The sequence below is a fragment of the Macaca thibetana genome, chromosome X (genome assembly GCF_024542745.1).
Source record: "Macaca thibetana thibetana isolate TM-01 chromosome X, ASM2454274v1, whole genome shotgun sequence".
NCBI lineage: Eukaryota > Metazoa > Chordata > Mammalia > Primates > Cercopithecidae > Macaca > Macaca thibetana.
This window is the reverse complement of record NC_065598.1, coordinates 14,560,321-14,576,324: the sequence shown is the minus strand read 5'-3', so window position 1 is coordinate 14,576,324 and position 16,004 is coordinate 14,560,321.

The following is a 16,004-nucleotide window of genomic DNA, read 5'->3' as shown; positions in this document are numbered from 1 at the left end:
AAAAATACTTCCTGGAAGAGTTCTTGAAATCTATCCCTCAATACAATTATTGAGGTTTTCATTCATGTTATAATTTGTTTTAATTTTTAAGGGCATATTTATCTTCTGAATGTTCCTTTTTATAATATCATGTTCTCCTTTTATGTTTGTAGCATCTTCTCTGATGATATTAGTGATAGATCTTAAGGGTTTTTTGTACTATCCCTGCATAGTCACTATAATCTCTAACTTGCTTTTCTTCTGGTAGGTTGTTTTGGGTATCAGTATTGTTTAGTATATGCTTTCCTCAGATGCCTGGTAATACTTGGTGTCTGCTTATATTTAAGAATGTGGGATTAAATATATAACTGGAAGCTCTGTCCAATCAGAGTCTCTCATTCCCCTGGATGAATTATTAATTCAGGCATGGGGATATTATTCTCGGCTAGATTAATCTGTATCCTCCCTAGATGATGGGGAAAACTACTTCTCATTCCTGAGATGATTACTAAGCTAATAGAACATGAGTCTCAACTTTCTGGTGTCATCTTGGCCTACACATGTAAAGAGCTTTCAAGAGATTGAGAAATAAACAGAATATAGATGACAACACTTGAAGTCCTGGGTTTCATTAAATACAACCCTAACTTCTTCATAACTTCACCTACTGTACCTTCTGTTTATTTGGGGGTTTATCTTCTTAAATTATTTTGAGTTGGGTTCTTGTGACTTTTAACTGAAAGATTTTTGACAGATACAACATATTTCACAACATTTCTGTGCCTTCCTAAAAATAATGTAATTTATGCCACCTACAATTGCAAAAGGTCATCAACTGTTCATCATTTTCACTTCAGCTTTCTCCTAAAGGCTCATATACCCCGTGAGTTCCAGTGTGTCATCCAGTGTCCGATATAGCAACAGTGAGAATGTATGATGTGGAAACAGACACAAAAATATCATCTGCAAGTAACAGTGATAAATTCACATTTTCTTTGAGGGCCATCTCCTTTTCCTCAAAGATCTCATTCAGTTCTGGGCTATTTCAATGGGGAGAAATTGTGCCGAAGATTGTTCTCCAATTTTTTATTTTTTCACTCTGGCTGATTTACTCTTGAGAGTGTATATGTTAATGCCCCTTTCTTAGAATTTTCCTGTACTTTGTTTGTTTGTAATAACAGTGTGAACATCCCTTATTCATAATGTTCTTTTTTCCTAGATTCAACTATTCTTGATCCTGAGTATGTTTATATAACCATTTTAAAACTTATATTTCTTACACAATTTCCAGTTACTATTTTAGCAGGTGGGAAATAACTTCTCAATTTGAGAGGCATGTCTATTATTTAGAAAATTCTGGTTTAGATTCCTCTACAATCAATGAGAATTTTAAATCCCATAATGATTTTCACTTTTTTTCTTGAGCCATGTCTGAATGTAAAATATTCTTTAGCTTTCCAGTGCTTCTAAAGATAGCTTTCTCATAAACTTCACATTCCTGCAAAATCAGGTTGCTTTGTAAGGCAGCTGAGAGTCTATGTCTCACACTCTGTATCCCCACAGGGCTTGACGTATTTTCTGTGTCCATAAAAAGGGGCTGCAGAATAATGACTAATTTTACTTGGAAACAGTTTCTCCCATCAAGAATACTTTTAAAGATTTGTGTAATCAATATGCCCAATTTTGAAAACGTAAAAATGGTGTTTATCATATTTATTAGCCAACTACATCACACATGAGCTTCTGGGCATGCTTATAAAATCCTAAGGCTGGAGAAAAAGAGACCATCATTCACTGAGGTGCGCACTCTCCAGTAAGTGTCATAAAAGCAAGAAATATGCTCTTATTTCAAAGGCAATAAATAAGGCTTTAGAAATAGAGCCAGAATTTTAAAATAAGGGATGAGCATCACCAAAAAGAGGCAAAGCATTTGGAGGCCGCAGAGAGAAGAACCAGACATCCTCCAAACATCACCTTCTGACAGTTAACACCCCAAGAGGATTTTTTAATCCCTGACTACCTTCCCTCCTATTTCCCTCTTTTATTTCAAGGGGATCTATGACCTTATTCCACCTCTTTTCTCTTTTTTTTGAACCTTTTATCACATTTTCCATTTTGAAGATTTCTATTATTTGTACTCTCCCAAAATACAGCTCTGTGGCTAAACACATTTTGATTATTATTTTTTTCCTTGAGTTTGGTGTGATTTAAAAATATCTATTAATTTTTAGTCATTTTATCTAGAGGCAAGCCCAGGATGCATCCTAATTTAAGGACAACTTGCTAATATCACTACAGGGAAACAGATAAAAAATGATACATGGGCACATACATAGATTCAAAAATTGAGACAAACCCTAGTCTAAATGTTTCCATTACCTCTTCTCTCAAGGATTCTAGAAAGTACCTACCTCCATCCTCTACATATCCAGAAGATAAAACAATAAGCCATTTCTTCAAAACCCTCATTTTCTTCTTCTTCCTTCAGGTAGTGTAAAGATTGTTACAGAGTGTGATCTCTAAAGCAATGTGATATTTTCTATCTTTAGGAGATGAAATGTCCATGCAATCTGGTTGTCCAAAAGAAGCAGATCCATCTACACCCATGTCATTGTCGTAATTTTTCCTAGTGGCCTAAAGGCAGAGGGTTGCTGGTTACCCTGATCATAAGGCTGCAATTCTAAAAATATGTTTTTTTCTGAAATAACAGTGTGGTGGATAATAAAAGTGATAGCCTTGGCATTGAGCACTAATGCTTCTAGATGTGTAAAATATAGACGGTTAGATTAGATCATTTTAAGGTCTTTTCCAGCTGTAAAACATTTTATGTTGTATGTCAGTATGACTATATCCTTTTGGAAGCATTTTCTCTCCTATTATTCTTTTTGTTTTCCAAAAACTATCTTATTTTGTGAAAGACCTTTGTGAAACTCTCACACTGTAGAATATGGTAAGTCTATCCCCTTCAATCCCTCCATTATACCTCTCTCCTTCTAAGGACAGTAGGAAGGTTAGATCAACTAAACCCTGTAATTCTAAGCTCTCTTGACTTAATATGCTTACATGGGGTTAAGAACTGTGAACAGCTATACAGATACTCTCTCATCTTGTTTTTCCAAGAGGATTTTGTTCTTGACCTTCAAGAGTAGAAATAACTCAACAATAAAATACTGAGGATTTTGTAGTAACTGTTTCTCTATACCACAAACAGTTTTCCTCGGCACAGTGCTTTCATCAGGGGAATTTCCAATGTAATGGTGAGCATCCTCACAGATAAGCATTTTGACTTTCACTCTGGGACAGTGTATGGGGAGACATGAGCTGGAATTATGCTTCAATATTATTAGATAAGCTTCTGACAAACATTTTTTTCTTGAGGTTAGAACCATTCTAACACAGGCACTTGAGTTTTATTCATCTCTGAAGTCACTTCTATAACCGGTTTATTGAGAAGAAGAGTATAAATATGGCTCGATTTATTCTTTCTCCCATCACTACTTTCAACCATGTGCTGTCATATCTGTCTTCCCTGGCGAATAGTGAATCACTTAATGGATATCCTGAAAGATGCTATTAACTTCTGGTGGCTTTCAGTTACTTCAAGAGCAGCCCAGGTTAAAGCTTTAATCTCAGACTCGATTTATAACTTATCTCATCACTGCCCCCAAGACAAGCTTAAACTGAAACAACTTAAGCTATTGGAGAGGAGCTTAATCAGCTGTGAGACATGGTTTTTTTAAAAATTCCACTTCGAGGACTACTGACAGAGGCATAGAGGAGAGACAGGGAAAAAAACAAGTGCCTCTTTATTTAAAGTGGTTATTTTCATCCCCTTTGGCTATCATAGTGTTGCTGGCTAACACTGTCTCGTTGTTGATACCCATATGGCAGCCAACCAAATGAGCCAAATGCTGGATTTCTGGTGGAGTGAGGGTTGGAGGGTATAAGCTTTTGGAGCTGGGGTACTTCAGGGGTTTTTTCTTCTGTCCACAACTCTGAAGAGGCTGAGAGTTTCAGTAACAGCCCTTTCTAACCTCTCAGCTGCTAGAGCATTTTGTTCTTGGGGATACCTGGAATGATGGGAAGCCATCTTGGGTAGCATTGCGTCAGGATGAATCAAATCCATTTGCTGTACTATTATGGTTCCCCCCAAACAAGCTCTTAAATAAGAAATGCCAGAAAAGGAGTAGGGAAGACCGACAGCGAAGGGAAGACAGCTTTAATAGTGAATTAGCAATCAAGTTACCCTTAGGGAACTTGGACCTCAATTTACTGGGAAGCTACAAAAGCCAGTATAGAGTGTGAGTCTTAGAATTATCCCACCCAAGGTGTAAGGGAACTGAATATTATATAGAAATTCCTGTCAGTCATTGGTTTAGGGTTACTCTCCGGGATGTAAATTTCCCAGCATTTCTGGCTTGCATCAGCATGGGCAAGTTGGACTCCCACGGCCATAGAAAGCTCTTGTTCAAAAAGACACAGATGCTCAAAGTTGGAAGGCCCATCAATGGAGCCAGTCTTCAAATCTCACACTCAAGGGTGTACAGTTTCCAGGGCCACTCTGTTTCAGGCTGTAGATCTGAGTAGCTGCAGAGTGAGTGGCTGGAGTAGCTCTGTAACACAGGCCTCACCCCCCAGCTCAGGGACAGTAGCTATGTGGCCACATTTTCCTCCTGTCAGGCATTAGAGATTCCCAGAGGGGTGGAAGGAAGCACTAAAGATCTCTTAAGGCTTAGCCTTTGAACTAATTCTCTGTCACTTCTGCCTACTCATCATTGGCTAAATCCAACATCAATAAGGAGATGAGGAGAATACTATTTCTTCTATAGAAATAGGGTAGGGGGCAGGGGAGGTGAAATTTGCTAAATAATAATCTAATCTACCACACGTGGTCTCTGAGCATGAAAAACTTTAAGAGTACCAAAATGAGTATTAACAAATGTCCATAGAGAACACAAAAGTAGCTATTGCATTTGGTGGTTAAAGATGCCATTGATTACCTTCAAGAGCATATTTTTACCAGAATAGAAAAGATCAAAATAAGATTTTTGGTAACTATTAGAAAAATTTAAATAGTATTTATTTATAATGAATAATGAATACTTATATTACATGTCTTATAATAATTAATGTATTAGTTGTAGTAAAATGTTAAAAAGTAATAACTGAGACAGCTGATTTACGCACCTCTTTCTAAAAGCTTAGCAAAGAGAAAAATGAGACAATTAGACAAGAGTCAGAGGAAAGAGTCAGTGAATGGCACAGAAAATATATGTTAACTTTGATAGGAGAAAAGAAAAAACATTATGAAGGGAAAACAAAGAGGGATTAACTGCAAAAGCAAATGTCCTGAGGAGGCTTAGAATTCATTCTGGCAGAGATTTCTGAGGCTAAAAAGAAGAGAATGACAAATGTGGCAAGTAGTGTCAAAGAAATAAATTTCTAAAGCCTTTTTGACAGCGTTCTAAGCTAATTATTCGTTACGATACTGAAATTTATTTGGTGCTCCTTGTGTGCCAGGCACTGTGCTAAGTGCTATGAGGTGTCCTATTTCCTTATCCCCATGTTATTATACAATGAGGGAACTTGTCTCCAGCTACACAGTTGCTATGTGCAGGGGGTCAGGAATCAAACCCAGACCTCAGCTCCCATATTGTTCCCACCATGTTAACAGTCAGAAATTATGTAAAATTACCATTTTACATTAAAGACACAAGGGCTTCATGGAGAAATTACTTTTTCTAGGGCTACAGCAGGGAAGACAGGGTGAGACAAGATGAGCCTGGAGCATTGTATAGTGCCAGAAAGCAAGGAAGTACTCAGAAAACAAAAGGATGAGGATATGACAAAGAAACACAGGAGCCAACCTGAACATGCTCCCAGTGACCAAAACTGGAAAAGTTTGAGTAAGAAAATAAAGTAGTATTGGATTATAACCCAAAGTATAAAATAAGTAGTCATGCATCCATATTGATATAATATTTAGATATCTCCTTCCAAGAGGTAGAGTTTAATTCCCCTCTATCCCTAGTATGAAGTAGTTTTAGGGAATCAAAGTAGTAACTTCTTTTTTTTTATTTTTTTTTATTTTTTATTTTTTATTTTTATTATTATTATTATACTTTGAGTTCTAGGGTACATGTGCATAATGTGCAGGTTTGTTACATATGTATACTTGTGCCATGTTGGTGTGCTGCACCCATCAACTCATCAGCACCCATCAACTCGTCATTTACATCAGGTATAACTCCCAATGCAATCCCTCCCCCCTCCCCCCTCCCCATGATAGGCCCCGGTGTGTGATGTTCCCCTTCCCGAGTCCAAGTGATCTCATTGTTCAGTTCCCACCTATGAGTGAGAACATGCAGTGTTTGGTTTTCTGTTCTTGTGATAGTTTGCTAAGAATGATGGTTTCCAGCTGCATCCATGTCCCTACAAAGGACACAAACTCATCCTTTTTTATGGCTGCATAGTATTCCATGGTGTATATGTGCCACATTTTCTTAATCCAGTCTGTCACTAGTAACTTCATAGTAGAGAAAACCTGGCAGACAGCACCCTATCCACATTATTAAGGTTAACATTACCAATGATAAGTCATGTAGATATCATGTATCCCCTGATGTGATGTGATGTGGTATGAAAGCTACTTCCCCTGTGGTTTTCTTTCTCTAAAATCTATATCTCCACTACAAATCATGAGAAAACATCAGACAAACCCAAATTGAGGACGATTTTACATAATACCTGACCAGTTGTCCTCAAAACGAACAAGATCAGGGAAAGTCTGAGAAAATGTCACAGACCAGAAATCCTATGAAACATGAAAACTAAATGCAATATGATATAATGAATGGGATTCTGGAATACAAATAGAGCTTTAGTGGAAAAACTGGTGAAATCCAAATAAAGTCTGCAGTTTAGTTAATAGTTAAAAAAAAAAGTGAAGGGGGTGCAATCTGAAGAAAAATGAAATGTAGGTATAGAATACTGTGTTATTGTTTATTACTCATCATTATAACAGCAACGATACTTTGATGGAGTATTCCATTCTTCTTCAAACTCTTTCCCATATGTCACCATGCCCCCAGATGTAAAGTAGCACAGATTTTATTGTCCTCGTTTTACCATATTATTCAATACTTACAATCTGCTGGGCACAGTCCATAATAGATTAGGTATAGTATCATATGACTCAAATAATCCTTACAACTCTATGAGGTAGTTACTATTTTATCCCATTTTCTAAAGGAGGTTACTGAGGCACAGAGAGGTTAATTGATTTGCCCAAGTTAGCATAGCTAATATGCAGAAAAACTTGCCTATGAGCAAAGGTGGTTGGCTTTATGTCTTGCACATAACTACTAAGCTATAGCGCATTAGGTATTTGGGTCCAGAAAGGTTAAGTGATTGGCTCAAAGTCATGAAGTTGGTTGGTTCAGAACTGAGACTAGAACTGAGGGCTCCTGGTTCCCAGCCCAGTGCTTTCCCTCTATTTCCAGGTACCACCATCCACATTTTTTTTTCTTTTTCCAAAGCACAGTGACATTCTTAGAATTTCAGAAGCCAATCTGAACATGTTCCTAATGGCCAAAGCAGAAACAACTTGAGCAACAAAATAAATAAAGTAGTATTGAATTATAACCCAAAGTATGAAACAAATAGGCATGCATCCATAGTGATACAAAGAAATGATCAAATAAAACAATAAAATTGAGGAAATGCATTTCCAAATTTAGCAGCAATTATAACAACAGACATTTATAAAGGGCATTTTAATTTCCAAAGTTCTCTTACCCATGTGTTCTCCCCAGAGTCTCACAAAACCCAGTAAGTTTGGTATTGTTAAATATCTTTTGTAAGTGAGGATATTGAGATTACACTGAAGTTCACTCAGCTAGTTGTAGGAAGAACTGGGACACTATTATTTCATGTTTCCTTGAATTCTTAAAAACAGAGAATTGTATAATGATGTCACCAAAACGATGATGTAGAAGCAAGCTGGCTTTACTCCCCTCAACAGAAGATCAAAAACAAATACACAGCACTGACAGCATCACCAGCAATATCCCAGAACTCAAATATGAGGATGGGAAAGTTCCTGGAGCCAGAGAGAAATATTTCAAAAACTCCATGCAGATGGAGATGGTAAAATAATTAGACATTTTGTCTACAACACCCTTCCTCCAAACTTTCAAGCACCAAGTGTGTGGAAAATTTTCCCCAAACTCATTGTTACTAACCTGGAAAAGTGATGTTGTGGTGGACAACCAGCTTTCCCACCACCTTAGGTTATCTAGCAGGAGAGCTCAGTTCCTGCCTCAACATACTGGAGAAAGAGAGGATTGTAGTAAGGCAAAATCCTGCCAACTTGTCAATAATCACTGCTCTACCAAGTACTACATATCAATTGATTCTTCTTAGATATACCACCTCCATCAAAATGATAACAAACCAATTGAGTAGTTTGAGAAGAGGAGATAAACAAGATCAAGATCAATAGTGGCCATTTTTTACAATTTCTACCCAAATTTCAGAAACAGGAAAATAAAATCAAATCATTGTAAGGCAAAGGTCTACTAGAACATAGTGAGATAATAGATCAAATCTCTCAAAACTAAGTTGTTTTTTTTTTAATTCTAGTGCCCTATAAGGTACCTCATATAAAAATTGGATTTAGTAGGCTGGTCATGGTAGCTCACGCCTGTAATCTCAGCACTTTGGGAGGCTGAAGCCAGGAGTTTGAGATCAGCCTGGGCAACATAGAAAGACCCAATCTCTATTTAAAAATCTTTAATTAAAAAATCAGTTTTTAGATTGGTATTTAGTAACTATTTTTAAAAATCAGGGCAGTAAGTGATGCAATGTTGGGGAGTGGGATGATTTTTAGACTCAAACTCTAGCCCGTGGGATTTATTAGGTGAGATGTTTAATTGTAATGATAAAATCTTTACAAAGCTGTTGTTTAAAAATGAGAACATTTATGTCCTTTGCATAATATACTGACATTCAATAATCTTTATGTTTTATTTATATTATTATTAAATGAATGTATTTTCCTGCTTTAGAGAATCTACAGATAAATGCCTTCTTTTCCCTAGAATAGAAATGTCAACCTTGAGATTTGTTCTTTCTCCATACTTGTTGTCAACCCATGCTTTCAAAATTAATGTGCCAAAGAATTACTTGTTTAATGCCCATAAAACCACTTCTTAGGCTATTTACTTGGAAATGAGTTCCATGGAGGGGAAAACATCAGGCAATAAGACAGGAGGAGAATTTCCTCTGTATATGATATTAAGGACATGTTACAAATATTGAACCAGCAGGTATTTCAGACGAAGAAGTACATGCCTTTCAAATAATGACGAAATTCATGTGAAGCAGAATGGTAGAGACAAGTCCAATTTGTTAAACAATCTTAAAATATAGAGGTATGAATAACACTTCAAACATATACAGCTTCTGCCATCACACATGAAAGGAGTTTTATTCCAGTAACTATGGTTACCTTATGTACTACTCAGATACTCCTAAAGTGAAAGAGACGAGGGAAGAGTACAGTTGAAATCTATTGAGATAAACAATGCAGAGACTGGTAACATAATGACATTTCTGTTTGCTTTGGAGATTTAGATTTGCATGGACACTGATCTAGTTATTTCTGTATATGTCTTTAACCTGTATCAGGACTACACCCTGACCAGGTAGATAGTGATGTTTTATAATCTAAAACAGCAAAGCTTCTCATAGAAAAAGTATACTGCCTGGTGGTGGGATAATGGGAATAATTGGAAGAGTAGGGCTGTAAAAGTAAGAGAAAAAATTTAATTAAGCATAGCATTTAAATCTTAAGAAGTAATACAAATCACATTGTACATAAAGAGGACACACAGTTTTAATTAAGAATAGAAAAACAAATAAGGTACTCCCTTCCAGCATCAAGAAGTAAGTGAATTCAAAAAGATGAATTGCATTACTGCATGGTTAATGAATCATTCAGTGCAAACCTGTGCATTTAGCTGGGACAGGGGTTCCAGGAATCTGGCAATGGGATCTAAATTCATTCTTATAGTTGCTATGGTTTAATATCACCTGGTTTTAGCAGAGCACCTGTTTACTCCAGCTAAAATATTGGTGGAAATTATTCTGGGATCCATAGATGATTCTGAGAATCCTTCTGTTGAATGGTACTTCTTTTGTCAATTTAATTGAGGAAAATTCATCCAAGAGAACATTCAGATTATACCTTCTACCTCTGCTTCCCAAGGTGAGGTTCCTTCCTATTTTTGTAGAAAATAAAAATTTTAAGAAAGGCCCTTAATATTAGCTGAAATTTTCACTAATATTTCTTAGTCCATTAATCCTCCTACTCTCTACAATGTCTGTTTTTCATTTAAAAGGTATTGCGCTAAACCATTTACATATTAAAAGGGCAAAGAATACAGGAGAACTTATAACTATAAAGAATGATCCCATATAACCATCCAGTGCTACTCTGTAATGGGATTCTTTAATTGTTTCTATTTTCAGTTCTTCTAATGATGATCTTTATAATTCTAAATAGTATTCTTGACTTATTAAGATAATTTTTTATAAACATCTTCTATGAAATATGAGAATTAGTTCATTCTGTACTATCCTCCACCTATCTCCCATATACTATATCCAATGTTTGATAGTTATCATTCTAAGTTTTTCTCTTGGTTACTTTTGTAACTTCAAATAATGTATTTATATTTCTATTTTTGCTCCATCAGAACTAAGATACTCTTTAGTTTGATTTTCAACATTTTTATAAGATAACAATATTTTGCTCCTGAAAAGGGAAAAACAGCAACAGAAAACAAATGAAACAAATATAAAACAAATACATTTAATCTTAAACATACAAATAATCATATTATATGTAAATGGTGTAAACACTCCAATAAAAAAACAGAAATTGTCAGATTGAATAAAAAATCAAGACCTAACTATATACTGTCTACGAGAAACTTGCTTAATGTTTTAAAAAATTTCCCAGCTTTATTGAAGTATAACTGATAAAGAATGTATATGTTTGGGTATACAATGTGATTATTTGACATATGTATACATTGTGAAATAATTACCACAATCTAATTAACACATCCATTACTTCAAATAGTTACCAGTGTGTAGATGGGGAGGGGAGGTGAGGACACTTAAGATCTATTCTCTTAGCAAATTTCAGATATACAATACAGTATTATTAACTATAATTGCCATGCTGTACATTAGATTCCCAGAACTTATTCCTCTTATACCTGAAAATTTGTACCCTTTGACCAAAATCTTCCCATTTTCCCTACTCCCCAGCCCCTGGCAACCACTGTTCTACTCTTTTCTTCTGCAAGTTTAACTTTTTTCGATCTCACACCTATTAGGATAACTATTATAAAAAAAAGACAATAGATAACAAGTGTTGGTGAAAATGTGGAGAAAAGGGAACTCTTGCACACTTTTGGTGAGAATGTAAATGGGTACCACTATTCTGGAAAACAATAAGAGAATTCCTCGAAAACAGAGCTACCATGTCATCCAGAAACTCACTTTGAATATAAAAACATACAAAAGTCAAAAGTATCTGTAGAAGTTTCTTTCTGAATCAGTCCCTCAAAAAAAAAAAAAAATTACCTGTAGAAGGATGAAAAAGATATATCATAATAACAATAATCAGAATAAATCTGAAGTGCCTATATTAATATTAGACAAAGTCGATTTCAGAGAAAAGCATATGACCAGGTATAAACAGGCCAGTTTCACATGATAAAGGGATAAATGAATCAAGAGAACATCATGGTTCTAGATGACTGTAGACCTAAAACAGAGCTTCAAGATATATGAAGCAAAAAGTGATAGAACTCAAAGAAAAAATAAATACCCACAGTTACAGTCATAGATTTCAATATTTCTCTCTCAATAATTGATAGAACAAGACAGAAAATTCACAAGGATAGAGAAGAAATAAGCGACATGATCAACCAATTTGACCTATTGATATTTAAAGAACAAACCATCAAACAACAGCAAAAAAAATCCACATGAAACATTTACCAAGATAGATTATATTCTAGTCCATAAAACAAGCATCAATAAATTTAAAAGGATTTAAATTGTACGAAGCATGTCATCTGACCACAATGGAATTAAATGAGAAATAAGTAAAGAAATATATCTGGAAAATTCTCCAAACATTTGGAAACTAAATTTATTAATTTGCTAGAGCTGCTGTAACAAAGTACCCGAAAATGGGTAGCTTAGACAACAGAAGTTTATTGTCACACAGTTCTGGAGGTTGGAAGTCCAAAATCAAGGTGTTAATAGACTTGGTTCCTTTTGAGAGCTGTGAGGCAGAATCCATCCTATGCCTCTCTCCTAGTTTCTAGTGGTTTGCATTCCTTCGCCTATGGAAACATAACTCCAATATTCATATGGAATTCTCTATGTAGGTGTGTGTCTGTGTCCAAATTTGCCTTTTTTATAAGAATACATAAGGACACCAGTCATATTGAAGTAGGAACCACCTTAATGACCTCATTTAATGTGATTATCTGCAAAAGCTCTATTTCCAAATAAGGTCACATTAATGCTGGAGGCTAGAATTTCAACATCTTTTGGGAGGAGGAATACAATTCAACTCGTAACACTAAATAACACACTTCTAAACAACCCATAGGTCAAAGAAGAAATCCTTAAGAAGGTATTTGGAACAAAATGAAAATGAAAGCACAAAACACCAACATTTGTGGGATGTGTTAAGACAATACTTAAAGGGAAATTTTTAGCACTAAGCACTTATATTGGAAAAGAAGAAAAATCTCAGCTTCTACCTTAAACTAATAAAAGACGAGCAAATAATCCCAATATAAGCAGAAGAAAGGAAATAATAAAGATAAGTGGAAAACAATGAAATATACAACAGAAAACAGAAATTCCAAAAGCTAGTTCCTTGAGAACTAGCTAATAAAAGAAGAGCAAATAATCCCAAAACAAATGGGAAAAGGGAAATAATAAAGATAAGCAGAAAACAATGAAATATACAACAGAAAACAAATGCCAAAGGCTAGTTCCTTGATAACATTATAAACCTCTAACCATACTAATCAGGAAAAAAAGAAGACATAAATTATTAATATCAGGAATGAAAGATGACATTACTATGTAGCCTATGGAGATTAAAATGATAATAAGGGAATATTATAAACAACTTTGTGCCAATAAATTCTATTACACAAATGAGAGGGTCAAATCTCTTGAAAAACACAAGCTTACAAAGCTTACTCAAGAAGAGTTAGGTATCCTTAAGAACCATACATCTATTACAGAAATTAATTTTTTAAAATCTTATACTGGCCTAATTTTCATTCCTTTACAGTTATCCCATTGTTGTTTTATTTTTCCTCTCTCTCTTTATAGAGAAAGAGGATTCCAGGATCCCTTCTTTATTCTTTGTAGTGGACACTTTCTTTTTTCCTTCTCACAATCTATTTCTCTTTCCACCTTTCAAACAATCTCATATTTCCATTGGAAATCTATGGGTTTTAGTAGCATTTACTTTTCTCCAAGACTCATGCGTCAACCATATGAATTAGAACAAACCAGTCAGAACATTTCATCTTTCTGGCCATGTTATCTGTTTATGGGTAAGTGCATGACCTATGCCTGCTAAACCTGAATAAATCTCAGTGTTTTTCTGGAAACTCTGAAACACAAACTCTTTCTCATATAGACCCCATGGTATACAAATGTGAAGCCTGGAGCTTTCCTTTCTTAACTTTTAAGTTCAGGGGTACATGTGTAGGATGTGCAGGTTTGTTGTATAGGTAAATGTGTCATGGAGGTCTGTTGTACAGATTATTTCATCACGCAGATACTAAGCCTAGTATTCGTTATTTTTCCTAAGCCTCTCCCTCTTCCCACTCTCCACCTACTGATAGCGTGTGTTGTTCTCCTCTGTGTGTCCATATGTTCTCATCATTTAGCTCATTTACTTTTACTTTACTTTTAAGTGTGAACATACAGTATTTGGTTTTCTGTTCCTGTGTTAGTTTGCTAAGGATAATGGCCTCCAACTCATCCATGTCCCTACAAAGGACATGATCTCATTCTTTTTTATGGCTTCATAGTATTCTATGATGTATATGTACCACATTTCCTTTGCCCGTTCTATAATTGATGGGCATTTAGGCTGATTCCATGTCTTTGCTATTGTGAATAGTGCTGCAATGAACATATGTGTGCATGTGTCTTTATATTAGAACATTTATATTCCTTTGGATATATACCTAGTAATGGGATTGCTGAGTGAAATGGTATTTCTGCCTTTACGTCTCTGAGGAATCACCACTTTGTCTTCCACAATGGTTGAACTAATTTACATGCCCACCAACAGTGCATAAGTGTTCTTTCTTCACAACCCGCATCTGTTATTTTTTTACTTTTTAGTAATAGCCAGCATCCGCTATTTTTTGACTTTTTAGTAATAGCCATTCTGACTGGAGTGAGATGGTATCTCACTGTGGAGTTTATTCGCATTTCTCTAATGATCAGTGATGTTGGACTTTTTTTCATATGATTGTTAACCGCATGTATGTCTTTTGAGAAGTGTCTGGTCACGCCCTTTGCCCACTTTTTTAATAGGGCTTTTTTTCTTGTAAATTTAAGTTCCTTATAGATGCTGTATATTAGACCTTTGTCAGATATATAGTTTGCAAAAATTTTCTCCCATTCTGTAGGTTGTTTGTTCACTCTGATGATAGTTTCTTTTTCTGTGAAGAAGCTCTTTTGTTTAATTAGATCCAATTTATCAATTTTTTATTTTGTTGCAATTGCTTTTGGCATCTTCACCATGAAATCTTTGCCCATGCCTATGTCCTGAATGGTATTGCCTAGGCTGTCTTCCAGGGTTTTTACAGTTTGGGGTTTTACATTTAAGTCGTTAATCCATCTTGAGTTAATGTTTGTATATGGTGTAAGGAAGGGGTCCAGTTTCAATTTTCTGCATATGGCTAGCCAGTTATTCCAGCACCATTTATTGAATGGAGAATTCTTTCCCCATTGTTTGTTTTTGTCAAGTTTGTTGAAGATCAGATAGTTGTAAGCGAGCAGTCTTATTTCTGGGTTTTCTATTCTGTTCCTTTGGCCTGTGTGTTTTGTTCTTGTACCAGTACCATGCTGTTTTGGCTACTGTAACCCTGTAGAATAATTTGAAGTCATGTAGCGTGATGCCTCCGGCTTTTTTCTTTTTGCTTAGGATTGCCTTGGCTATTTGGTCTCTTTTCTGGTTCCATATGAATTTTAAAATAGTTTTTACTAGTTCTCTGAAGAACATCAGTGGTAATTTAAGAGGAAAAGCAAATTGCTTTGTGCAGTATGGCCATTTTAACGATATTGATTCTTCCTATCCATAAGCATGAAATGTTTTTCTATTTGTTTATGTCATCTCTAATTTCTTTGAGCAGTGGTTTATAGTTCTCCTTGTAGGGATCTTTCATCTTCCTTATTAGCTGTATTCCTAGGTATTTTATTTTTTTGTGGCAATTGTGAATGGGAGTTTGTTTGTGATTTAAAGCCTGGAACTTCTATTACCATTTTGCCACCATGGAGAAAGCCTGTCTGGGAAGAATGCTGACTCTTGAAGGGAAGGCCTGAGAGAATGACCAAAAAATGAAGCCAGAGCCCTGCTCAAACTACACCTAAAGCATAACATTCAGTCAGGTGAGCTCTCTGTCTCCACCACACACCCAGCAGATAATTTTTCCTTTAATTTCAAAGAGGAAATAGAAAATATTGAATGAGGCTGGGCATGGTGGCTCATGCTTGTAGTCCCAGCACTTTGGGAGACCAAGGTGGTTGGATCTCTTGAGGTCAGGGGTTGGAGACCAGCCTGGCCAACATGGCAAAACCCCGTCTCTACTACAAATACAAAAATTAGCCAGGTGTGGTGGCACATGCCTGTAATCCCAGCTACTCGGGAGGCTGAGGTGGTAGAATTGCTTGAA